At 43.3% G+C, this 26728-nt stretch overlaps 1 protein-coding gene across 4 annotated transcripts in view; it reads left to right on the top strand.

Annotated features, from left to right (window-relative positions):
- The window catches only part of DENND5B (DENN domain containing 5B), a 202145-nt gene that overhangs the window by 43714 nt on the left and 131703 nt on the right, over positions 1-26728 (top strand). The gene's annotated exons all lie outside the window — the stretch shown is intronic.

Raw genomic sequence — 26728 nt, 5'->3', positions numbered from 1 at the left:
GCAGTGTGTTTCTTTTTTTGTTTGTTTGTGGTTTTTTTTTTTTTTTTTAGTATTTTTAAAAGTTTTTGTTTAACAAATATAAATTTCCATAGTACAGCTTATGGATTACAGTGGCTTTTTCCCCCGATAACTTCTCTCCCACTCGCACCCCTCCCATCTCCCATTCCCTCTCCCATTCCATTCACATCAAGATTCATTTTCAATTATCTTTATATACAGATCAATTTAGTATATATTATGTAAAGATTTCAACAGTTTGCACCCACACAGAAACATAAAGTGTAAAGTACTGTTTGAGTACTAGTTATAGCATTAATTCACATTGTACAACACATTAAAGAGAGATCCTACATGAGGAGTAAGTGCACAGTGACTCCTGTTGTTGACTTAACAAATTGACACTCTTGTTTATGGCGTCAGTAATCACCCTAGGTGCTTGTCATGAGTTGCCAAGGCTATGTAGGCCTTTTGAGTTCGTGGACTCCTATCTTATTTAGAGAAGGTCATAGTCGAAGTGGAAGTTCTCTCCTCCCTGCAGAGAAAGGTACCTCCTTCCTTGATGGCCTCTTCTTTCCACTGGGATCTCACTCACAGAGATCTTTCATTTAGGTCTTTTTTTTTTTTTAACTTTTATTTAGTAAATATAAATTTCCAAAGTACAGTTTATGGATTACAATGCCTCCCCCATAACTTCCCTCCCACTCGCACCCCTCCCATATCCCGCTCCCTCTCACATTACATTCACATCAAGATTCATTTTCAATTATCTTTATATACAGAAGATCGATTTAGTATATATTAAGTAAGGATTTCATCAGTTTGCACCCACACAGAAACACAGAGTGTAAAATACTGTTTCAGTACTAGTTATAGCATTACTTCACATTGGAAAACACATTAAGGACAGATCCCACATGAGGAGTAAGTACACAGTGACTCCTGTTGTTGACTTAACAATTTGACATTCTTGTTTATGGCGTCAGTAATCTCCCTAGGCTCTAGTCATGAGTTGCCAAGGCTATGGAAGCCTTTTGAGTTCGCCGACTTCGATCTTATTCCAACAGGGTCATAGTCAAAGTGGAAGTTCTCTCCTCCCTTCAGAGAAAGGTACCTCCTTCTTTGATGGCCCATTCTTTCCACTGGGATCTCACTCGCAGAGATCTTTCATTTAGGTTGGTTGGTGGTTTGTTGTTTGTTTGTTTTTTTGTTTTGTTTTGTTTTTTTGCCAGAGCGTCTTGGCTTTCCATGCCTGTAATACTCTCATGGGCTCTTCAGCCAGATCCGAATGCCTTAAGGGCTGATTCTGAGACCAGAGTGCTACTTAGGACATCTGCCATTCTATGAGTCTACTGTGTATCCCGCTTCCCATGTTGGATCGTTCTCTCCCTTTTTGATTCTATCAGCTAGTATTTGCAGACACTAGTCTTGTTTGTGTGATCCCTTTGACTCTTAGACCTATCAGTGTGATCAGTTGTGAACTGAAATTGATCACTTGGACTAGTGAGATGGCATTGGTACATGCCACCTTGATGGGATTGTATTGTAATCCCCTGGCACATTTCTAACTCCACCATTTGGGACAAGTCCGATTGAGCATGTCCCAAATTGTACATCTCCTCCCTCTCTTATTCCCACTGTTATATTTAACAGGGATCACTTTTGGAAAAGCAGTATGTTTCTTAATATTGTTCAGCAAAGCTTTTAGAATTCTCATGCATCATAAAATTTTCTTTGGAAAGTTAAAACTATCTTATGAAAATCTATGTGATCAAAAGAAGTAATTTTTTGAAGAATGTATTTTCCTTTTAAAATATTTTTTTAAATTGTAGTCTGAAGTTTTATTCAGAAGTTTTCTTTAAAAAGTTGTGAATGGGCCAGCGCCGCAGCTCACTAGGCTGATCCTCTGCCTGCGGTGCCAGCACCCCAGGTTCTAGTCCCGGTTGGGATGCCGGATTCTGTCCCGGTTGCTTCTCTTCCTGTCCAGCTCTCTGCTGTGGCCCGGCAGTGCAGTGGAGGATGGCCCAAGTGCTTGGGCCCTGCACCCTCATGGGAGACCAGGAGGAAGCACCTGGCTTCTGGCTTGGGATCGGTGCAGCGTACCGGCTATAGTGGCCATCTGGGGGGTGAATCAACAGAAGGAAGACCTTTCTCTCTGTCTCTCTCTCTCACTGTCTAACTCTGCCTGTCCGAAAAAAAAAAGTTGTGGATCAGGAGCTGGAGTTGACACAGCAGGTTTAGCAGTCACCTGCATCCCATATCTGCACAGTATTGTGTCCCAGCTGCTCCACTTCCCATACAGCTCCCTGATAATAGCCTGGGAAAATCTGTGGAAAATGGCTTAGATGTTTCAGGCCATCATCACCCAGATGATGCTCTTATCTCCTGGCTTTGGCCTGGTCCAGCCCTGGCCATTGTGGGGAATAACTAGTGGATGGAGGAAGATCTGTCTCTCTCTCTCTCTCTCTCTCTCTCTGTGTCTCCCTTCTTTTTCTGTAACTCTTTCAAATAAATAACTCTTTAACAAAAAAATTATTAATCTTTTTCTTACAATTAGGATAACAAGAAGACTTGATTATTAATGGGATATCATTGATGTTATCTTGTTTATCCATATTTCGGAAGCATTATCTTGATGGAAGCAGTTGGTACTTTTTATATCTCATTTCTGAACTTTTCTACTGATGAAGTCAAACCAAAGTCGCAGGTAGAAAGTGAGCTTGGGAGCTGGCACTGTGGCATAGCGGGTAAAGCCGCCTCCTATAGTGCGGGCATCCCATGTGGGTGCCGGTTCGAGTCTCAGCTGCTCCACTTCCAATCCAGCTCTCTGGTATGGCCTGGGAAAACAGTAGAAGATTGCCCAAGTAGTTGGGCCCCTGCACCTGTGTGGGCAACCTGAAAGAAGCTCCTAACTCCTGGCTTCAGATTGGTTCAGCTCCAGCCATTGCAGCCATCTGGAGAGTGAACCATTGGATGGAAGACCTCTCTCTGCCTCTGCCTCTGGACCTCTGCCTCTTTGTAACTCTGCCTTTCAAATAAATAGATAAATCTTAAAAAAAAAAAAAAAGATCTTGGTTTTCAGTAGTGTGGTTATTGGTACTATGCTAAAATGCCCAGGTTTTAGGTTTCATCTGTTGTGTTGTGTGCATCAGGAGAGCGGTAGCCTGGACCTTTGACAACATACATAGCTGTTGAATAAAGTGGCTCCTTTGTAGGCATGTTTGCTGAAAGGTCTGTTCTTCTACATAAAGAAGGAAGAGACTTGGTCATCTGTGCGTTCCGTTCTAGCATATAATACAGTATTTGAGGAAATGTCAGGCTGTCAGGAGTTGAAGGAAGTTACTGTACGGGGAATTCATTTACTTGTTAATTGAACTAGTTTCCAAAAGGATGTGAAACTTCAGGAGGTCTTGTGATAAAGTTGAGGTTTTCACAGGGCAGTAGTGTGTCAGGTGAGGAAAAAATCCTATTTCAGAATCAGATACTTGGTTATGCTTTTGTTGAGAGGGTCACTTAACCTCTCAGTTGAGCTGAGTAGACTCAGTGGGAGATTTGCCATCTGGGTCTTGTGAAACTCTAGAGACTGGCTCAGAAGGGCTGGGCCTCAGATTCTCACCAGCTCCTGCGTGATGCCAGTGCTGCTGGTCCGAGTATCACAGTTTGAATAGCAGTGAGTCAGATGTTGTCTGTGTTTGCTTCTAGCTCTCAAATCTGATTGTTACTTGAACTATGCTAGAAACTAAGTTTAATAACTGAAAACTTATATTTTCAACATCTTATGTTTTTTAAAAGATTATTTATTTGAAAATCAGAGTTACATAGAGTAGAGAGAGAAGGAGAGGCAGAGAGAGAGAAACAGATAGTGGTCTTTTATCTGCTGGTTCACTCCCCAACTGGCCATAATGGCCAGAGCTGATCTGATCTGAAGCCAGGAGCCTGGAGCTTCTTCTGGGTCTCCCACGTGGGTGCAGGGGCCCAAGGATTCGGGCCATCTTCCGCTGCCTTACCAGGCCGCAGCAGGGAGCTGGATCGGAAGTGCAGCAGCCAGGACTAGAACATCTTAAGTATTTTTTAAAGCTTATTTTATTTAAAAGAAATATTTATTTGAAAGGCAGAGAGAGAGGGAGGAGGCAGAGGGAGATCTTCCATTCTTTTGTTGAGAGCCTGGAACCATATCTGTATCTCCCTTGTGGATGGAGGGACCCAAGTTATTCAGGGCATAATTCACATCCTGCGCAGGCGTTACCAGCAGGAAGCTGGATCCAAGTCAGAGCATCTGGGCCTCGCACTGGCCCTCTGACGTGGAATACCTTTCTCCCCAGTGGCAGCTTACTGCTGTGGTACAGTGCCTGCCCCAGTATCTTAAGTCTTATATGAAAGAAAACAATTGTCTTCGTAACTTTTTAGTTTACTAGTCAAAAATTGTTGTCCTGTCTAAGATTTGTTTTAAAATGCTTAAGTGCCTGCTTCCTCCCTTAAAAAGTTGGAAGGGCATAGATACAAGAAGAATAGCAAAGTATTGTTAATTATTGAAGCTGAATGATAGGCACTAAGGGGTTTAGTGTACTTGTCTTTTATTCTCTGTCCTTAGGTGTATGTTTTTAGATATACAATAAACAAGAAAAAGTAAAACACAAACAAGGCCAAAAATGAGTCATCCAGGGTGGTGCTGGCGGAGGAGGCCTGGTGGCCAGTGAAGCCATCCTCTGTGCAGGTCTGGGCTGCTTGTTTCAGTTAAACACTGGAAACCTGTCTCTGCCTACCAAGCCTGAATGTTAATGCCCTATTTTTGGAACTGTACTTTGCAAATGATAAGCTTAACTTTGATTTTGGTTATTATTGTTGAATGTATCCAACAAATATTACCATATTTTTATAGCTCAAGGATACTTAAAACAGTGCACAGCAAGTTACACATAAACAAACGTTTTTCACTGTTCTGTGGGTCTTTTAGATGTGAGGTTATACTATTGCTTTTAAATATAGGGTGATTTTATACTCTGAAATAAAAACTTGATTCCACTAAATATGTTTTTTGGGGGGAGGAGTTCAAAACAAATAAGCTTGAGAAAGAATAAAGCTGAGAAAGCTTGTTTGGGTAAGGATTTGGGGAAGTCATTAGAGAATGATTATAGAACGATATCCTGTTTGGGAAATAACATTTTTAAAAATTATTAATTTGAAAGAGCAGCAGAGAGAGTAAGAGAGACAGGTCAGAGGAAGAAACTTTGAATACACTAATTCATTCCCCAAATGGCCACAACAGAGGTGGCTGGGCCACATGGAAGCCAGGACCTAGAAACTCCCATCCTGTTCTCCCACATGGGCCACCTTCTGTTGCATGAGCAAGAAAGTGGATCAGAAGCAGAGCAGCCAGGATTGGAACTAGCATTCTGACAGGACGCCAAGGTTGCAGACACGGCCTCACTCATTGGCCACAATGCTGGCCACTTCCTTTCGGTTTGTAATGTACTTTTATGCAGTTTTCCCTCTTACATGTCCTTTTATCCGGATTTTTTTACGAAACATTGTAAAATATACATTCCATTATTACATATTCTTTTCATTATTCTAAGCATTTTAAAGGCTACTCTATAAGATTATGTTTTGAATGTTTTAATTTGCTCAATTATTCTTTTGTCACTTCTAGTTTATTGTTAAAAATTGTGTTGAAGTGAACATCTTTTTGTATGTCAATTTTTTAGTTACTGGGCCTGTTTTCATAGTTTAGAATTCTGGGGACATCAGACTGTGATAAAGGACTTTTTATTTTATTCTGAATGTACTGAGAAGCCTTTGTGTGTGTTGAGGGAGTGGAAGGGGGTTATCTCAACACTGGCTGCTTATAGTTACTGACTTGATAAAGATCCAGACAGCTGTCCTCCCTCCTTTTATGCTTTTGTGTTTTTTAAAAAAACCAGGTTATTTGCCATGGAGAATGTTCCATATTCTGGATTTTTCTTTGTATTGTCTCTTGGTAATTAACGGACTTATCTCCTTGATTTGTTATCAGCTTTCCTCTATAGGCCTAATTACATTTGCATTCAGCATTTTTGGAAGAAGGCAGGAGTACTGAGTGAATGGCACTAGTGGAATGTGCATCCTGGTGAGAAGTGTAGATACCCGACTGTCTCAGCTGCACACACTCTCCCCAGGGTTTCCTCTGCCTTTCGGCTTTTTGATGCACGGAAGGTTAAAATCTTTTTAATTGAATTAATATTGTTCTTTTACTGCTGTTTCATTCACCAACCTGCAAAGTTATTGGTAATACTTTTTAAACTTCTTTGGTTTGACTTTTAAAATAGATTTTTATATTTTAAAGCTACTTAAATGGTAGATAATTGTAGATTATTTTTATGCTATTTATATCTTACCTGTAGAGAGTAGAGTTATGAGATACCTGGAGTTTGTTTTGGTATAAAGTGAGCATCTGAGTAGATATTTTTTGTCAGACCTCAGCTACAATCACTGCTTCTACTGAACATTTTTCTCACTATTTTGTGATGTTCCTTTTAGTACATGCTAACCGCTTACACAGGCTAGTGTCTGTCTGTGGGCCTTCTTTCCACCGGTTTGTTTATTCCTGTGTTGGTTCCATATAGGATTTCTTTTTAATCATTGTAACTAGAATACAGCATCTGATAGGAATAATTTCTTACTAGTTTTTCACCTTTTTAAAAATTGTCCGTTAACACAGTGTTTTTGATCTTAAATAAATTCCCTTTGGGATTTTTTTTCAGATAAATTTTATAAACCACATGCTTTGATGAACTTTGAACAGATCTCAATACCGGGGCAGGCATTTAGCTGTGTCCTCTGTCGAAGTGCCTGTTTTCAAGTCCAGGCTCTGTTCCTGGTCCCAGCTTCCTGCTAAAGTGCGCCCTGAGAAGCAGTCGGTGATGGCTTAAATAGTTGAGTCCCTGCCACTCATGTGGGAGAACTGGACTAGGTTCCCAGTTCCTGACTTGGGCGTGGCCCAGGCCTGGCTAATTTCAGCCTTTGGGGTATGAACCAGCAAATGGGAAATACCTTTCTATGCCTTTCAAATAAGTAAAAATTTTAAAAAGAAAATATATCATTGCCAGAAGCAGAGGACGTAAATTCTTTTATGTAGTGTTAGATCTTAGTTACAGCTGTTGTGAAAGAAGCAAGCTAATGATCTGCTAGGAAGTAATACCTCCCACTTCATCATCTGACTCTTCTCTGTAGCATGTTTGGAAACTTTATCTAACAGTTTAACATCTTTATGAACTACAATTTGTGTTGAATCATTGAAGTGTTGTATACTAAAATATATTTTTGCCCACAGAAAATTTTTTTCATTTTTTTATTCAAAAAAAAATGTGTGTATTTGAAAGGCGGGGAGAGAGAAAAAGAGTATGTGTGAGAAAGAAAGAGATCTTTCATCTTCTGGTTTACTCCCAAATTCCCATAACAGCTGGGGCTGTGCCTGGCCAAACCAGGTGGCTGGAATCTGTCCAGGTCTCCACCATAGGTGATAGGCAGGGCCTCAGGGACTTGGAGCATCACCTTGGCCTCCCAGGCACATTAATAGGATGCTGAATCAGAAGTTGGCCCACCAACATAGAATTCGTATTCTAAGTGGTGGCTCAAACTGCTATGCTGTAACATCTACCTGACCCTTAGTGCTTTCTAGACATAATTGTACCTGTATCTAGAATGAATCTGGGTATCTTGTCAGAGAAAAGCATAAGAAGGACAAATCCAAACATTCATGTAATCACTTCTGTGAACTTACTTAGATGTCATTTCCTTACTCGGGTCATTTGGTGATTATCCAGTGACTGGATGCCCCACAGCCCAGGGCCTTAGGAAAGAACTCTGGAGATGATGTGGCCAAGCCTGTAAATTAACCTCAGAAAACGGTTGCCCAAAGACACAGTCACTTGTGACAGACACGAATGCCATTTGTACTGGCAGAGCCAGAGCTCAATCCCACAGCCTCTGGTCTCACAGTAACCTTTTCTCTCTTTAGGTAAAATAATTTTAATTGAGGGAAATTATTCTCAACATGTGTAAGATGGAATATGCTCTCTTTTTCCTTCAGACCAGATTCTCATTCAGTGTACTCCTAATAAATTAGTACCACAATCCTACTAGTTGCTAAAACCAGAAACCAGAAGTCAAAGTGAATACCTTATTCTTCCCCAACCCCCATATCTAATTTTATCCTCAGTGTCCCCCAGTGCCCCCAACCCCATTTTATCTCCCGTTTAGATCTCAACTCATCTACTTCTCTATAGCGTTTCCCCACCTCCTAACTTCAGCACTGTGTAACCCATCATTGCCTACCCATCTTCCCTGGCCAACTTCCAATCTCTTTTCTACCGTGCAGCCAGAAGAATCTTTCCAAAATGCAAATATTTTTGACCTTTTGCCTAGTGTCTTCTCCCCTTCTTAAAATCATCTCAGTGACTTGCCATTGTGGATTGAAATCTGTTGCCCCCAGTGCGGCTAGCAAGCCCGGGCCACCCTAGTGGGGGGTGCCAGAGAGAAGTGAGTGCTTTCATGGGGTGCTTGAAGTGCAGTCTTGATTCTGCAGCTGAATGATTCTGGACCTGCCGTTGGATTCGCTGTGTTTATTTTAAAATTGAGGGGAAGCAGAAAATCTTCCAAGACCTTTCAGTATTTTGGGCTTCTTTCCATGGATATAGTTTGCTTAAAGAGATGCTGGGTCCACGAGTTTTAGGATGACTGGGATGTTAAGATTTTCTCTAGTCCCTGTCTGCCCTTGTGTCAGGCGTCTTGGGATTTTATGGGTTGCTCTCATGATCTCCTTGGTTATTTTACCCAGCATCGTGACTTCACAACTATCCAGTGTCAACACACTTGCGAGGAACCCTAAATCTGTGTCTCTAGCCCAGACTTTTCTCCTGAAATCCAGACTTAAATATCTGGCCTCCTGCACTCCCTCCTCCTCTCAGATGGCCACAGTGGGCAGGGCTGAGGCAAGCTAAGTGGCAGGGCACCAAGCAGCTGGACCATCTTCTGCTACCATCTCAGGTACCAGATCCTCTTCTGTTTTTCCTTTTTAGGATTTATTTATTTACTTGAGAGGCAGAGTTTCAGATGGAGAGAGGGATGGACAGAGAGAGAAGTCTTTCATCTGCTGATTCACTCTCCAAATGGCCACAGTGCCTAATCCTGGGCTGATCCGAACCCAGGAGCCAGGAGCCAGGAGCTTCTTTTGGATCTTCCCCGCGGGTGCAGGAGCCCAGGCACTTAGGCCGTCTTCTACTGCTTTCCCAGGCTTAGCAGGGAGCCGTATCGGAAGTGGAGCAGCTGGGACTTGAACTGGTGCCCATAGCGCTGGTCCCTCTAGTTCCCTTCTTAACATCTCCATCTTGGGCATGTACACGTGGCCAACAGACACATGAAAAAAGATGCTCAGGATCACTGGCCATCAGGGAAATGCAAATAAAACCACAATGAAGTATTACCTCACCCCAGTTAGGGTGGCTGTCATCCAAAAATAAAAAAAAAAAAATAACAAATGCTGTTGAGGTTGTGGGGGAAAAGGTTTCCTGATACACTGTTGTGGGATGTAAACTAGTACAACTACTAGGGAAGACAGGATGGAGACTCCTCAGAATTCTCAAAATTGTTCTGCCATGTGACCATCCATCCCGCTCCTGGGAATTCACCCAAAGAAAGTTAAAGCAGCATTATGAAAGAGTTATCTGTACCCCCATGTTTGTAGTAACTCAGTTCACAATAGCTAAGATACGGAATCAACCAACATGTTCATCAGCTCATGACTAGACAAGGAAAATGTCATAAATGTACATGATGGAATACTAATCAGCCATAAAAAGAATGAAATCCCGTCTTTGACAACAACATGGATTCTACTGGAGATCATTACGCTTAGTGAAATAAGCAAGTCCCAAAAAGACAAGTGTCATATATTTTCTTTGCTTTGTGGATAATACAGAGTACAAAAAATGTAATATATGAGTGAAATTGTCATCTTGAGATTTGATTATTATTTATAGCCCTTGTCTGTACTCCTGTGGAACAGAGGTCTTTCTACTTTCTACTTACTGAATTTTTTATTTAGTGGACAATTAAGCCTATGACTATACAGTGAATTGAAAGTATGTTATTGTAAAAATTAAAAGAAAGGAAAGAGGAGGAAGGAAAAGAAGGGAAGAGAGAGGGAGAGAAGAAGAGGAGAAGGGGTAGGAAGAGGAGGTGGGTGAGAGGGGGCGGAGGTGGAGGAAGTGGGTGCAGGAGCCCAAAGACGTGGGCCATCTTCTTCTGCTTTCCCAGGCCATGGCAGAGGGCTGGATTGCAAGTGGAGCAGCCATGAGTCAAACCAGAGCCCAGATGGGATGCAGGCGCTGCAGGTGGTGGCTTTACTTGTTACACCACAGTGCTGGCCCCAGGACATCACACTAATCTAGTGACCACCCAGCACTCCTCTGCCTCAGAGACCCTAAGCCATCACCACATGCCGGACTTCCACCTAAGACCCCTGTGCTGCCTTCTGTGTTCCGAGCCCATGTCTCGAGGAAAACTTTCCCACTTGCTACCATACTAGCGCTTGCTTCTGTGGAGGGGCCTCTCCTTCCCCACCTGCTTCATGTACCATACTGCTGTAAGATGTTAACAATAAGAAATGCTGAGCGCCGGTGCTTCTCTCTCTCTCTCTCTCTCTCTCTCTCTCTCTCTATATATATATATATATATATATAATATACATATGACATGCATGAATGCTCTTCTCTTTATATAAATGAAATTTTTAAAATGTCCACTTTTTAAAAAAATGACTGGGGCTGGCACCATCATTTACTGCCTTCCCAGGCACATTAGCAGAAAATTGGATCAGAAGCGAGATATCCAAGACTGACCAAGGCACTCTTAGATGGGATATGGACATCTCAAACAGCAGCTTCACCTGCTGTACTCTTCATTATTCCATGTTTAGTCTACCAGTAATTGTTGCCTCAACCTTCAAAATAATATCCATGACCCAGCTGTCTCTCCTGCTAACATGTTAGAGCTCTTACTTGTATTATAAAATAGGAGGTCCCAATTTCTAGAGCTGTGTTACCTGCTTTGGAAAAAATATCCTGGCAGATAGGATTAGGTGAAAGATATTGATATGGGGAGGTTGTACTGGTTGGCTGTAAATGCTGTCACATGCTTTCTTGTAAAAAGGAATCAGCTGGAGATGCTACATACACAGGAAGGAGGAGGGGATGTGTGGAGGCAGAGAGAGAAATGATACAGCCACAAGCCAAGGCATGTCAGCAGCATTTATTTTTGCATGTATCAGTTAGTAAGACTTCAGTTGTTTAAACTTTTTGGTTGTTGTGAATAATGCTGCCATATACACTCACGTATGAGGTTTTGCATGGACAAGTTTTGAATAATCTTTGCTAATACCTAGGAATGGATTTTTATTAAAGGTTTAAATTTATTTATTTGAACAGAGAGTAGTAGGAGACAGAGAAAGTTAGAGAAAGATCTTCTATCCCCTATTTCATTCCCCAAACTGCTGCAGCAGCTGGGGCTGTGCCAGGTCTAAGCCTGAAGTCTGGGACTCTATCTGGGTCTCCCACATGGGTGGCAATGGCTCAAGTACTTGAGCCATCTTCCACTGCTTTCCCAGATGTATTATCAGGGAGCCGGATTGAAAGTGGAGTGGCTGGGACTTGAAGTGGGACTTATTTTAGATGCTGGCATTGTAGGCGGTAGCTTAACCTGCTATGCCACAATGCCGACCCCCTTAGGAGTGAAATTGTTCAGTAATATGGTAGCTTCATGTTTAATCGTTTGCAGAATTATCAGACTATTTTCCAGGACAGCTGTACCGTTTTACATTCCATCAGCAGCACATATGGATTCTAATTTCTCTACATCCTAGCCAACATGTGTTAATGTCTGTCTCTTTTTTAGCAGAGCTAGTGGGTGTGGAATGATCTGGATTTGCCTTGTGAGTGGTGATGCAGAGCGTTTTTCCATGGGCTTATTGACCATTTGTGTATCTGGAGGCAGAGAATTTTAGCTGGTGAGGAAAGGGAAAGGAAGGGAGCAAGGGAATGGGGAACCAGGCCCAGGGATGGTGGAGCAGTCGTACAGCTGGAGTGTGGGTTTTGAGAGGAAGGCGTAAGGGAGGACCATGTGAGTGTAGTTCTCGATGTGTCAGGTCATACTGTCCTCTGCTTGTCTTGCCCTGTGGCTCACATTTCTCAGGTACTCCTTCATTTGTAAATGGCAGAGTGTCATGGCCAGCTCTGTTGATCCACTCAACCTTAAATAATGATGGAGGACCTACTTCTCACTCGTCATTCTGGTGAGACAGAAGCTGTGTCTCTTATTCACTACTATGTTTTATTCACTACTCTGTCTCCAGGACCTGCAATATAAAATATTAATGACTGGCAGACAGTAGGTGCTTAGTGATCATTTTTTTAAAATTAATGATTTTTGGGAGTTAATATAAGTTAGGGAAAGTTCTTTACAGTTTCTTGAGAAACACTAAGATGTATATAATGTGCTTCCCTAGAAGCAGAAATTAGTGAATCTATCAAGCATTTTTGAAAATGTGAGGCATCGTCACTCTGTTCTGGTGAATGAACATACCACGGTTTGCCTGTTGATGGACATTTGGGATGTTTCCAGTGTTTCGCTTATTCAAAAATAAAGCTGTCCTTTCTGAACATATGCTTTGTGAATATATGCTTCTCTAGTAGTAGAATTTTAAAGTGTATGGGTAGATACATATTTAACTTTATTTATTATTATTATTGGTAGAGATTTATGTATTTGAAAGGTAAAGCAACCCAGAGAGGTCTTCTGTCCGCTGGTTTATTCTCCAGATGGCCACATCAGTAAGGGCTGAGCAGCCAGGAGCCAGAAGCTTCCATCCTGATTTCTCCCACACGGGTGGCAGAGGCCCACGTGCTTGGGCCATCTTCTGCTGCCTTCCCAAGTTGTATTTGCAGGGAGCTGGATTGGAAGCAGAGCAGCCGGGACTTGAACTGGCTTCATGCGCGGCAGTTTACCCTGCTGTGCCACAACAGCAGCCCCTACATGTTTAACTTCCTGAGAAATTGCCCAGCAGGTTTCTAAAGTGCTTTTACTATTTTATACTTCCGTCAGCAATGGAGGAGTTTTATTTGGCCCGCATCCTCACCAACAATTGGTATTCTAAGTCTTCTTAATTTAAAGAAAAATGTGATTTATTTGAATGGCAGAGACAGACAGCTGTTTGCCTGCTGTTTTATTTCCCGTATGCCTACAACAGACAGAGCTGGGCCAGGCTGAAGCCAGGATCCTACAGCTCAATTCAGATTACCCGTGTGGGTGACAGGGACACAAGTACTTGAGCCATCATCTGCTGCTTCCCAGGGTGTACATTAGGAGTAAGCTGGAATAAAATATAGAGGCCCGTATGCACACAGGCACTCTGATATGGTGTGGATGTCTCAAGCGGTGTCTTAATTCTGATGACAAACACCCGCCTCCTGTATTTTCGATTTTGACTGTTCTGGTGGGTATGAGGTGATTTCATTGTGGTTTTAATTTGTATTTTACCTGATGACTAAAATTTTTATTTGCTAATTGGCTGTGTGTGTGTGTGTGTGTGTGTGTGTGTATATATATATATATAAATTTTCTTGTTCTGATTTTTCACCCATTTTGCTTAAAGTGGATTGTCTTTTTTTGTTAGTCACAGAAATTCTTCAAATATTCTGAAGACAAATGCTTTGTCATACATAAGAATCTTTGATTTTTAAAAGTTAGTAAAATGTTCAATTTGAAGTTTTTAAAAAGTGTTTTGGAGACAAGAATGATCAGTTTATTACTGGCAGAAATATATTTCCAGTTTTCAATCTAATGTTCCAGAAAAAAATTGGCTAGGATGTGGAGGGACGGATTTGTTACCTGTTGCTGTGTGACTGACCGCCCTGGACATCGTGGCCTAAATCGCCAGTAACAGAGACCGAGGCAGAGATCTTCCATCCACAGTTCACTCCCCAAGTAATTGCAACAGCTGGGGCTGGTCTAGTGCAAAGCCAGGAGCCCAGGTCTCCGATGTGCGAGGCCGGGCCCAGGCGCTTGGGCCATCCTCCACTGCCTTGCTGGCCGGTTTAGCAGGGAACTGAGTCAGAAGGAGAAAAGCTGGGATTTGAATCGTGGCTGCACCGTGGAAGGCCAGCATCACAAGTGGCAGCTTCACCTGCTCTGCCGCAGTGCTGGCCTTGAGATAGTATTTCTGAAGTCTCTGGGTCGTCTAGGCAGGCTTCTGCTTCACACAGTGTTGACTGGGGCCCTGGTATAGCTGGGTGTTCAGAATGGCTTCTTGTACTTGCAGCAATGGCTGGGGCATCTGGGTCTCATCTCACTCCCTGCGCTGTGTCTCATTATTCAGTGGTTTAACTCAAGTATCCCCTCCTACCCTCACCCCATTTTATTTGAAAGGCACAGAGAGACGGAGATAATTGGTCTGTTGGTTCTCTTCCCAAATGCCCACAACCATCAGGGTTGGTCTAGGCCAAAGGGAGGAGCCTGTAACTTCATCCATGCCTCCAAAGTGAGTGACTGGGACCCAGGTAGTGAGTTTGCTGCCTCCCAGGTTTAGCACTGTCAGGAAACAGGGTTGGAAACAGAGGAACTGGAACTTGAACCGGGCATTCCAGTCTAGAACATGGGTGTCCTCAGCAGCAACTTAACGGCTGTGCCAAATGCCTGCTCTAGGCCAAGCATCTTTACGTGATGGTGGATTCTAAGATGGAAACAGCAGGAGCTTCCAAAACTCAAGAGAGCAGGGCCGGCGCTATGGTGCAGCGGGTTAAAGCCCCAGCCTGCCAGCATCCCATATGGGCACTGGTTCTAGTCACAGCTGTTCCACTTCCAACCCAGCTTTCTGCAATGGCCTGGGATAGCAGTAGAAGATGGCCCAAGTCCTTGGGCCCCTGTACACACGTGGCAGATCCGGAAGAAGCTCCTAGCTTTGGATTGGCCCAGCTCTGGCCATTGCAGCCATCTGGGGAGTGAGTCAGCGGATGGAAGACCTCTCTCTCTTTCTCTGCACTCTCTCTGTAACTCTTCCAAATAAATAAAATAAACCTTAAAAAAAAAAAAAAAAAAACCTCAGGAGAGCTGGGCCTAGGATTCTCCCAGGGACTTTTTTTTTTGCCGCATTCTGCCGATTAAAGCAAGTCACAAGGCCAGCGCAGTTTCAGTGGGAGAGATGTAGATTCTTTGTCTTGATGGAGGACGTAGCATATAGGGAAGGGAAGAGTGGTGGTGGCTGTTTTTAAAGACATCTTACCTCAGGGGAATAGACCGTTAGGGTTGCCTAATGAAAGATAATTTCATTAAGAATATGATAGTTTGTAAATTATTCTTGTGTTTACTGCAAGCATCCATCCTTGCAGCTAATTTTTTAAATTCAGTGCATTAGTTAATGCCTTACTGTACATTTTGTTACCAGTATTTTAAGACATTAGCCACATTGTTCAGATTTCTAAAAATCTCAGTAGTTTTCACTTAAAAGATGACAAGGAGACTCACTGAGTTACTACAGATATTAATTAGGATTCACTTCAGTATGCTAGAAAAAATATTATAATAGCGCTTCACTGGTTAACAGTGGGCTTAATCGTATCCTAGGAGTTGAGTTTTCTGACCTGTAATCTCTTCTATCAAAGCTTTCAAAGCAGCCTTAGGATTCAAGGTCTCATAGTGGACAGTGTTGTAGAACTGAGTGTGTTATGGCCACACAGATGAAGGAAAATGCAGTGACCTTGGCTGTCCTGCAATATTTCACTTGTCGAAGACTCCTAATTTTCATTGCTTTTTTTAAAAGATTTATTTATTTATTTATTTAAAAGTCAGAGTTACACAGAAAAAGAAGGAGAGGCAAAGAGAGAGACAGAGGTAGGTCTTTATCTGCTGGTTTACTCCCCAATTGGCCGCAACAGCCAGAGCTGTGCTGATGGGAAGCCAGGAGCCAGGATCTTTTTCCTGGCCTCCCATGTGGGTACAGGGGCCCAAGGACTTGGTGCATCTTCTACTGCTTTACCAGGCCATAGCAGAGAGCTGGATGGTAAGTGGAGCAGCCGGGTCTTGAACCAGTGCCCATATGGGATGCCAGCACTGCAGGTGGCAGCTTTACCTGCTACGCCACAGCACTGACCCCCTTAATTTTCATTTTAAAAGGCTGAATCTAAATTCACATGACATAGCTCTTGTAAAATGTGTAATTTAGTGGTAATTAGTGTATTCATTGTATGTGCAACTCATTTTTTTTAATGGAAGATTTGTTTTTAGGAAAATGAAGAACAATAAAAGTATGACAAACAGACTAATCAGAGGGCTAAGCATTCTCTTAGTAGTAGCATTGCCACTTAAGTGCCAGTGTTGGGTGAGCAGGATGGCTTAAACAAATCCTTCTCTCTAAATCTTCCAAAATTGCAAAACAGATCAATTTTCTCTTATCTTCCTTCATCTTTTAGGGGTGGGGGAGCATCCTCAAGGAATCTCTGACATTGATTCCCTAATTCAAGACCTGGGAGTTTCCTAGAAGGCCTCAAAGCAGAGAACAGCACTCAAGTCATCCTGAGGACCAACCTTCGTACAGGCAGATCTCAGCCTGCACGTGAGCGCTGGCCACTCTCCCAGGAAGGAAAGATGCTTGTTTCTTTTTAATTATTGATGTACTTATCTAAAAGGCACAGAGACAGAGGTCTCTTGTTGGCAGGTTTGCTCCCCAAATGTTCATAAAAGCCAGTGCTAGGCCAGGCCAAAGCCTGGAGCCATGAACTCAATGCAAGTGTCTCACATTCATGGCAGAGAACCGAGTGCTTGATCTGTCACCTGCTGCCTCCCAGAATGCCCTTCATCAAGGGGAAGCTAGAATCAAGAGCAGAGGGGCTGGCACTGTGCACAGCGGGTTGAAGCACTGGCCTGAGTGCTGGCATCCCATATATGCATTGGTTCCTGTCCCGGCTGCTCCTCTTCCGATCCAGCTCTCTGCTATGGCCTGGGAAAGCAGTAAAAGATGGCCCAACTCCTTGGGCCCCTGCACCCACATGGGAGACCGGGAAGAAGCACCTGGCTCCTGGCTTCAGATTGGCGCAGCTCCTGCCGTCCTGGCCTTCTGGGGAGTGAACCAGCGGATGGAAGACCTCTCTGTCTGTCTCTCTCTCTCTCTGTAACTGTCTTTCAAATAAATAAAATTAAATCTTAGGGGAAAAAAAGAGCAGAGCTGGGACTTGAACTCAGGCTTACCTATATGGCATGTAAGCTTTTCAAAAAGGATTGATTTGTCCTTCCTTTTATACCTGTACCTACACCATTCCAGAGTGAACTGCTGTCTCTTTTGTCCTGAAACAGGTGAAGAGGAAGAAGGAGGAGACACCTGTGAGAAGGAAGTGTCTGTTGGGAAGAACCGACTATCCTTCCAACATATGTCTTAGAGATGAGAGTGCGGTAGAATGGGATAGAAGCTGGGAAGTTAAGGATAAAATAATTCTCTTAGGTAATAGTATCCTAGGGATTTTTTTTTTTTCTGTAAACAAAATGGCAGAAAAACAGTTCTAGTGATTATGGAATATATCAGAAATAATGTTACCTATCTTACCAGCTTTAACATTGAACTAGTGAGTCTCTATGATGTTTCCCTCATCTGTGAAATAAAAGCCTTCCCAGCTCCCAGAGGAAGGTGTGTGCACAGGACTGCACTGTGCAGCAGGTTTCATTCTCTCCTGTGGCCATGCCTGGAACGAGATCTGCAGTGGATATAGTCATTGGGCCTCACACTTAGTGTCTCACTATAGGTTTCGTACATTGATTACATGTTGAAACAGTTGTTTTGGGTATACTTAATTAAATAAAATATGCATAGACTTGTTCTTGTTTGTTTTTTGCTGCTTTTAAAATGTGGCTACTGAGAGTTTTAAATTATACATATGGCCCACATTATATTTAGCTGGTTTTCTTTGCTGATTAAACTTATTTCAGCTCAATTATTGACTGACTGTTATGCTAGCTGTTTGATGCACAGGTGTTTCATTTTTATTTAAGTGACTGGCCACTGCAATATGAAATTATTTGCTGTATTTTGGAAACAAGTTTAAAAGGTTCTGTAGATTCTTGCAGTTGATTTTATTGAGAACCTCAACATAGAATATTGCTGGATACTAGTTTTGTAGATGATGTTATAATTCACTTTGAAATCCATCAGTTGGATTATCTCTATTTACTCCTCTGCAAATAAATTATTTTCTTCAATGCAAAGTTCCCAAACTGATATATGAATAAGATTAGACTGTAGAAAAAAAACTATGTGAAAAATACTTTTTTAGACTTTTTACAAGTTTTCTAAACATTATAGGGGGTGGCGTTGTGGCTCAGTGGGTTAACGCCCTGGCCTGAAGTGCCGGCATCCCACATGGGCACTGGTTTGAGACCCGGCTGCTCCACTTCCAGTACAGCTCTCTGCTATGGCCTGGGAAAGCAGTGGAGGATGGCCTGAGTCTTTGGGCCCCGGCACCCATGTGGGAGACCTGGAAGAAGCTCCTGGCTCCTGGCTTCTGGTTGGCTATTGTGGCCATCTGGGGAGTGAACCAGCGGATGGAAGATTTCTCTCTTTCTCTTTCTCTACCTCTCCTTTCTCTGTGTAACTTCGATTTTTGAATAATAAATAAATCTTTAAAAATATCTATAAACATTATAAAATTGTTTTTCCATGTTTCCATTGACAAAGGCTGGGAAAGGACTGGTGCTGTATAGTAGTAGGCTAAACCTCTGCCTATGGCACTGGCATCCCACATGGTTGCCGGTTCCTGTCCCTGCTGCTCCCCTTCTGATCCAGCTCTTTGGTTATGGCCTGGAAAAGCAGTAGGATATGGCCAAAGTGCTTGGACCCCTGAAGCCATGTGGGAGATCCGGAGGAAGCTCCTGGCTTCAGATTTTCCCAGCTTCGGCTGTTGCAGCCATTTAGGGAGTGAACCAGTAGATGGAAGACCTTTCTCTCTGTCTCTCTCTGTCTGTAACTCTGCCTCTCAAATAAGTAAAATAATTATAATAAGAGCCAGGAAATACATGTGCAGGTAATATATATGCGTAGCACACAAGGATGGCTGCCATGTCAGACATCTACTAATGGGTATGGAGTTTCTCTTCGGAGTGATGAAAAAAAATTTTTTTTTAAGATTTATTCACTTATTTGAAAGTCAGTTACACAGAGGGAGAAGGAGAGGCAAAGAGAGAGGCTGGCGGCGCTGCGGCTCACTAGGCTAATCCTCCGCCTGCGGCGCTGGCATCCCAGGTTCTAGTCCCAGTGGGGGCGCCGGATTCTGTCCGGGTTGCTTCTCTTCCAGGCCAGCTCTCTGCTGTGGCCAGGGAGTGCAGTGGAGGATGGCCCAAGTGCTTGGGCCCTGCACCCCATGGGAGACCAGGAGAAGCACCTGGCTCCTGGCTTCGGATCAGCGCAGTGCGCCGGCCGCGGCGGCCATTGGAGGGTGAACCAACAGTAAAGGAAGACCTTTCTCTCTGTCTCTCTCTCTCTCTCTCTCTCACTCTCACTCTCTCACTCTCACTCTCACTCTCCACTCTGCCTGTCAAAAAAAAGAAAAAAAAAAAGAGAGATCTTCCTTCTGCTGGTTCATTCCCCAACTGGCTGCAGCAGTCGGAGCTGCGCCAGTCCGGAGCCACAAGCTTCTTCCGAGCCTCCCACATGAGTGCAGGGGCCCAAGGACTTGAGCCATCTTCCACTGCTTTCCCAGCCCATAGCAGGGAGCTGGATCGGAAGCAGAGCAGCCGGGTCTCGAACTGGCATCCATATAGGATGCCGGCACTGCAGGCGACAGCTTTACCTGCTACACCACAGCGTTGGCCCCAAAAATGTTTTAAAATTAAACAGTGGTGATGATCATACAGCTCTGTGAGTATACTAAAAATCACTGAATTGTCCGTTTCCAAAGGGTGAGTGTTATGGTATGTAAAATATATCTCAGTAAAGCTGTTACCAAAAAAAAAAAAATCTATACTTGCACATCTGTTGCAGTTTCTAACTTACTACTTATTTAATGGAAATTGTATGAGCAGGCACACATAAAGCAGCCGTATGTTCAGGAATTGCTGGGCTTAGGCAAATATGGACTATCCCTTTTTTGGTTTCTGTCCCAGCTCCACAGAGCTGATGATATTTAGGGTAGCATAGTGATCTTCTTTGGTGGGTACTTGGGAATATGAAACAGTATCCATCTAGCTAATGGTGTTGAAAGATTGAATGCTTCAGTTTCATTCAAGTTCTAATATAAGATGATTGTGATACACTGGAAAGTCTAGACTGAATCTATCAGGTGAGTAAGAGAGAAACACTATAATATTGATTTCTTGATGTTAAGGAAGTAATCCTTTCAGTCCGTTTTTACACAGTAGTTGATTGTGTTTCTGGTCCCTCACGTTCATCCTATAGAAACTCCTGCTAACAGGGAGACCCAAAGGAAAGTCAGGCAGTGTTTCAGCTTCTGAGAATACTAGTGCATGTAAACTTACTGCTTTCCCATTTGCTGCAATCTGAAGTTAGTAACATTTCAGTCTCGGACCAGGCACTGATAAAGAAATAGATACAGCAAGTCTGACGCATCTCTTTTTTCCCCAGCTTCCCCTTTCCAAGACATTTCCACAAGATCAGTGCCAAAGCACCCTGGGCCCCAGTTGTGTCACGAGCGAAACGTCACATCATTTTTACACAGCTGCTGCATTGTCTCCATCCCCTCCTGAGCAGTGTTGCCATGGCCTTGCCCTGTGGCTGCTGTCAGCAACCTTTGGGACACAAGTTTAACGCTCATTGGGCTCCAGACGAGTCTAGGGCAGGGCCCCCTGCCAGGATGAAGAGTGAACCAAATTGGTTTGCACACAGGCCAGCTTCAGGTGCTGCAGCTAGCGTCTGTCAGATAAGGACCTTTTTCTTGTTTACCAGGATGAGGTTAAATTAGCACAGCATGAAGCCATAAGGGTTTAAAAAACAAACAAAACTAACCTTACTAGTTGAATATGATGCAGTGGGTGTGGAATTCAAGTGACTTTTAAGTTAGAAATGGGACGGTACTATACTGTAGAGAAAGACTTGCTTGCTGGCAAGCCTGATAAAAGTGACAAATTTGAATAGTGCTTCAAAGCTCCCTGATGACATTTGAAAACCATTTGTACTGATGTGCCTTGTGCTCAGCCTTGGGCCTCGCTCAAGGATGCAGGGGTGGACGTTTGATTTAGGAGGACACTGCCTGTGGGTTTCTGGCCATGACTCTGCCGTCAGTTCTGGCCTTAGGAAAACCATGTAGCTGAGCAGTCAGGCTTCCTAAGGAAGGGATACAATGCATACTCACTCTAAGATGATCCATGTTTGACATTTTGTGAATTGTTCATTTATGCAGTTATTTTCTGAAATGTTGGAATCAGATTTTATCTGTTGGTAGAGTGATCTCTGGAAGAGAAAGTAGGAGGAAGCATGGACTTGGAGAACTGAACAGTGTTTCTGGTGTATAAAGTTCCCTGCCTCTTTTCTGTCTGACCTTGAACCTTTCTTGGGAACACCTCCTCCCACCCTGTCTCCTGCTCCTCAGACCCACAGTCCCCCACATCCCGCAGTGCCTGGTGCTTCACCTCTCAGCCCTTGATCAGCTCGGGATTCAAGGGCTTATGTGTGTGGGACTCTGCCTCTGTCTTCCTCTGGCCTTGCAGATCCCTGTTTTAGGTCATTAAAAAGCACCTCTACTAGGTTAGGCATCAAAAATGATTCTTTTACAGACCAACCTCTCGATACAAGCATTAGCAGAACTAAGCCTGTGTGGTACAGAGAGACACTCCTTCTGTCACCTCCTGTTTCTGTGTGTGCTTCTCCTTCAGGACTGTTCCGTACTTGTCTGCGCACTACCTGGGCTGCGTGTAGTCACAGCCAACACAGAATAAGGACACAGAGCAGCATGGGCAAGAGTGCAGTGAATCGTAGCGCACTTGAAGCCAGGCTGGGCTACATCATCTCAGAACTGAAGGTCTGCCTGTGCGAGGTGATCAGGTGTGTGGAGCGTAGGTAAAAGAGAAGTCTGCACTGTAGTGCGACAGCTGGGAGTTAAGCCAAGTCCTCGGATACCTATGGGCAGAGGGAAGGCAGGCTGGCGTTCGAGCTCTAGGTTTAGTGGATTCAGCGAGGTACACAAAAGGAACTTTGGTTTTCTCTCTAAAGATTTATTTCTACTTTTAAAAAGTATGCCATGCACGTTTGGTACAGCAGTTAAGACACCACTCGAGACTGCCGCATCCCCTATTAGAGTGCCTGGATTCGAATCCTGGCTCCGCTTCTGATTTCAGCTCACTGCTGATGTGCATCCAGGAGGCAGCAGGTGATGGCTTAAGTACATGAGTCCCTGCCACGCACGCAAGGGACCTACAGGGAGTTCATGGCTCTCAGCTGAAGCCTGGCCCAGCCTCAGCTGTTGAGGGCATTTGGGAAGTGAACCAAAGGATGGAAGATCTTGATCTCCATTTTTCTCTCTCTCTGCCTTTCAAATAAATAAAAATTAAATAAAAGTCTTAGAGTATGAAGGAAATAGAACAGCATTTTTTCATTTATTGAATTTAGGCCATTGATATCTACAGGTAGGAATTCAAATGTTTCTGTTTGGCTTTTCTATATGTTTGAAATATTTTTTAGTTATAAAAAAGGAAAATAAATTGCCTTAAAACTGAGCAGCTCAATAGGCAAAGGAGGGGCTGGCGCTGTGGCGCAGTAGGTTAATCCTCCACCTCCCCTTCCATATGGGCACTGGTTCGAGTCCCAGCTGCTCCACTTCCAATCCAGCTCTCTGCTGTGGCCTTGGAGAGCAGTAGAAGATGGCCCAAGTCCTTGGGCCCCTGCACCCGTGTGGGTGACTGGGAAGAAGCTCTTGGCTCCTGGCTTTGGATTGGAGCAGTTCCAGCTGTTGCGGCTATTTGGCGAGTGAACCAATGGAAGGAAGACCTTTCTCTCTGCCTCTCCCTTTCACTGTAACTCTACCTCTCAAATAAAATCTTTTAAAAACAGAGGCAAAGGAAAGAACTTAAATAATAATTGATAGACTAAAGCTTCTTTATGGTATGGGCTTAGCTTCTTCTAGGCATGAGATACATGAACACAGAGAATATGCTGTACATCATAAGAGGAAAGGATATAAATAAATGACACAGTTCAGTTGCTGTCAAGAACAAGTTCAAGAATACTGTACAAGAAATAAGGGTAACCTATATAGGTAGTTTCCACACTGGTAAATCTACATCAAAAAAAGTATAAATGTATTTTCTGAGAGAGGAACTTTATTGGGATTCCTTAAAAATATACTGTGAAGTCTATTATTATGTAGTTGTCTGTTCAAAAGGGGAATTTTTCCCTACTCAAGAATTTCTTTTGTAAGCACTGAGGGAAGAGTCATTACTAACATGCTTGGTTAAGCTCACAGTAGGAAGTGAAATATTTATTGGTTAGCAGTACAGAAATTTGAATATTTTTTCAGTACCAGAAATATTATGGTGCTAGTGAATATACAAGTGTAATCTTAGTGCAGAAAGTATTTCTTTGTAACATAGTTTATAAAATCACAGTCTACTGGGCACAAATATTTGGTGCTGTGACTAAGATGCCACTTGCGACTCATTTATCCCAGGGTGCAGTGCCTGGTTAGAGTCTGGCTCCCTGCTGCCATCGAGCTTCTTGGTACCATACACCCTGAGAGACAGGAGGTGCCACCCACGTGGAACACCTAGATTGGGTTCGGTGCTCCTGGCTTCAGCCTGACCAAGCCTGGACTGTTGGAGGCATTTGGGAAGTGAACCCATGGCTAGAAGATCTCTGCGTTTCTGATAAAATGAAAACAAGTAAAATAGCAACCTAGTGATTACTTGTATGTAATTGAAGAAAGCTGAAATTTGTTTGGTTATTTTGCTCATTCATTCTTATAAAATGGAAAGTTCTTTAGAACCTATTATAAGTGAGTTTGACTTTCTGTACTCCCTATTTATTTAATAAATAAATTGTGGCAATGAAGCTTATATATGTATGGCTGTATGCTTACAACTATCTGGAATGGTTTTCCAGGAGCACAGATCTGCAGTACAGATTGATTCCTTACCTATTTCTATGTTATATCTTAAAAAATATTACTATATTAGTAGCAGTGATAATTTAAGTATAATTACAATCTCAAATCTGAAGTTCTTAATTAAGTGACTTTTCTGGTTTTACAAAACCATTATTATAGATTTTGTACAAGATAAAAATCTTTACACAAAATCAGTAGCAATCCCATATTCTTTCAGCTAGTCCAGGTTCACAATTGTTTATTTACTTAGTAACTGGTCCTTTAGTTAATACTACAGGTGGCATTCAGTAGTGAACAGGATAGAGTGTTTTCCAGATGTAATGACTAAAAGCCTACATCTGAAAAGTGGCCCAGATTCTTCATGTAAGATGGTGGGAGGGTACAGTACTAGAAGAAATACCTGCAGCAGGTAGAACAGCAAAAAGGCAGGTGATTGTTGTACGACTTGAGTACAGATTCAGAAGAAGATGGAAAAGTCTGCAGGAAGAATCAAGACATAAGCATATTCAGATTATGAAAACTTTGGAAGCCATGTAAAGGAGTTTGAGACCCATTCTTATGGTAATTAAGCACTTTTGTATTGGAGGAACATGATATGTGTGTCTAGAAAGACTTGTTGGCTGCGTTATGGAGGAGGGGTTCATGGGAGCAGGTCTCTGGACGTGGGTAGAACAGTGATAATGTAGTAACTCACGGGAGATGCTTGTAGTGGACTAGAGCGGTAGCAGTAGGAATGCAGAGTGGGGCAGTTTGAAGAAAAACGGATGACGAGTTACGTTAGTACGGTGAAGCAATTAATCAAATGCCTCCGAGTTTCTTGCAAGAGCCCCTCAGTGTGTGAATGGTTGTGCAACTCATTAAGCTGGGGAGATTATCGGTTAGAGATTTGCAAGTAACTCCCTTTTTAATCATTAAGAATCTATACATTTATAAGCCCAAGATTTTGTGATTCTTGAGTAAGGAACCTCATTCCGTATCTTGTGGACCATTGTATAGACTGTTGGTGACTGCTGCTGTGTCAAAGTGGAAAGTGTCTTTCCTGAGATGTCCCTACCCCTGGTTACTCACAGAATTTAATAGATAAGATTCACTCTTAGAGCTCATTGGTGTATTTGTTAAATTGAGAGAGTATTGTTATTTATAAGCAATACATCATTTTTGCTGGCTTAGATATAACTAAATTATACATATAAATGTGATGTGTTTGATGACTCATAAAGGAGCTGTAATGATAGAACAATCGTTGTGAAGGATGACAGTATAAATTTAACATGTAAATAAATGACTGCTGTGGCATGGTGGGCTAAGCTTCCGCCTGCGGCACTAGCATCCCATGTGGATGCCAGTTCAAGTCCCAGCTGCTCCACTTCTGATCCAGCTCTCTGCTTTGGCCTGGGAAGGCAGTAGAAGATGACCCAAGTGCTTGGGCCCCTGCACCTGCAGTGGGAGACCCAGAAGAAGATCCCAGCTCTTGGCTTCAGATCAGCTCAGATCCAGCTATGGCAGCCATTTGGGGAGTGAACCAGTGGATGGAAGACTTGTCTCTCTCTGCCTCTGCCTCTCTGTAACTCTGCCTTTCAAATAAATAAATCTGCGAAAATAAATAAATAAATAACTGCTAAAAGCAAGCAGTCGTCTGCTTCTTCCTGATCTCCCAGGTGGTTCAGGGGCATTTGGGCAATATTCTGCTGCTTTCCCAGGCATGTTAGTAGGGAACTGAATGAAAAGTGGAGCATCTGGGACTTACAGTGGCACCCATGTGGGATGCTGGTACTGCAGGCTGAGGCTTAAGCCGCTACACCACAGTGTTGGCCCCTTTTCTTTGTTTTTTGTTTTTGTTTTTGTTTTGTTTTGTTTTGTTTTGTTTTTAATTTGAGAAATCCAGAGACAGAGGACTCGTTCTGCTGGCTCATTCCCCAAATGCCCACAACAGCTGGGGGTGGGCCAGGCCAAAACTGGGGGCTAGGAACTCCATCCAGGCCTCCCCCTGCAAAGCCAACACTGGCATCCCATATATGGGTGCCAGTTCATGTCCCAGCTGCTGCACTTCTGATCCAGCTCTCTGCTAATGGGCATAGGAAGGCAGCAGAAGATGGCGCAAGTCCTTGGGCCCCTGTACTCCCATGGGAAACCAGGAAGACTCTCTTGATTCCTGGCTTCTGTCTGGCTCAGTGCTGGCTGTTGTGACCACTTGGGGAGTAAACCAGTGGCTAGATGGACGATCTCTCCCTATCTGCCTTTCCCTCTCTGTCTCTGGCACTCTGCATCTCAAATCTTTTTAGAATTGTTTAAGATCTATTAAAAAAAGCTGGCGCCACGGCTTACTAGGCTAATCCTCCACCTTGCAGCGCTGGTACACCGGGTTCTAGTCCCGGTCGGGATGCCAGATTCTGTCCCGGTTGCCCCTCTTCCAGGCCAGCTCTCTGCTGTGGCCAGGGAGTGCAGTGGAGGATGGCCCAAGTCCTTGGGCCCTGCTCCTCATGGGAGACCAGGATAAGTACCTGGCTCCTGCCATCGGATCAGCATGGTGCGCCAGCCGCAGCTTGCCGGCTGCGGCGGCCATTGGAGGGTGAACCAACGGCAAAGGAAGACCTTTCTCTCTGTCTCTC

The sequence above is a fragment of the Oryctolagus cuniculus genome, chromosome 9 (genome assembly GCF_964237555.1).
Source record: "Oryctolagus cuniculus chromosome 9, mOryCun1.1, whole genome shotgun sequence".
Taxonomy (NCBI): Eukaryota; Metazoa; Chordata; class Mammalia; order Lagomorpha; family Leporidae; genus Oryctolagus; species Oryctolagus cuniculus.
This window is presented reverse-complemented; position numbering and strand designations above follow the sequence as displayed.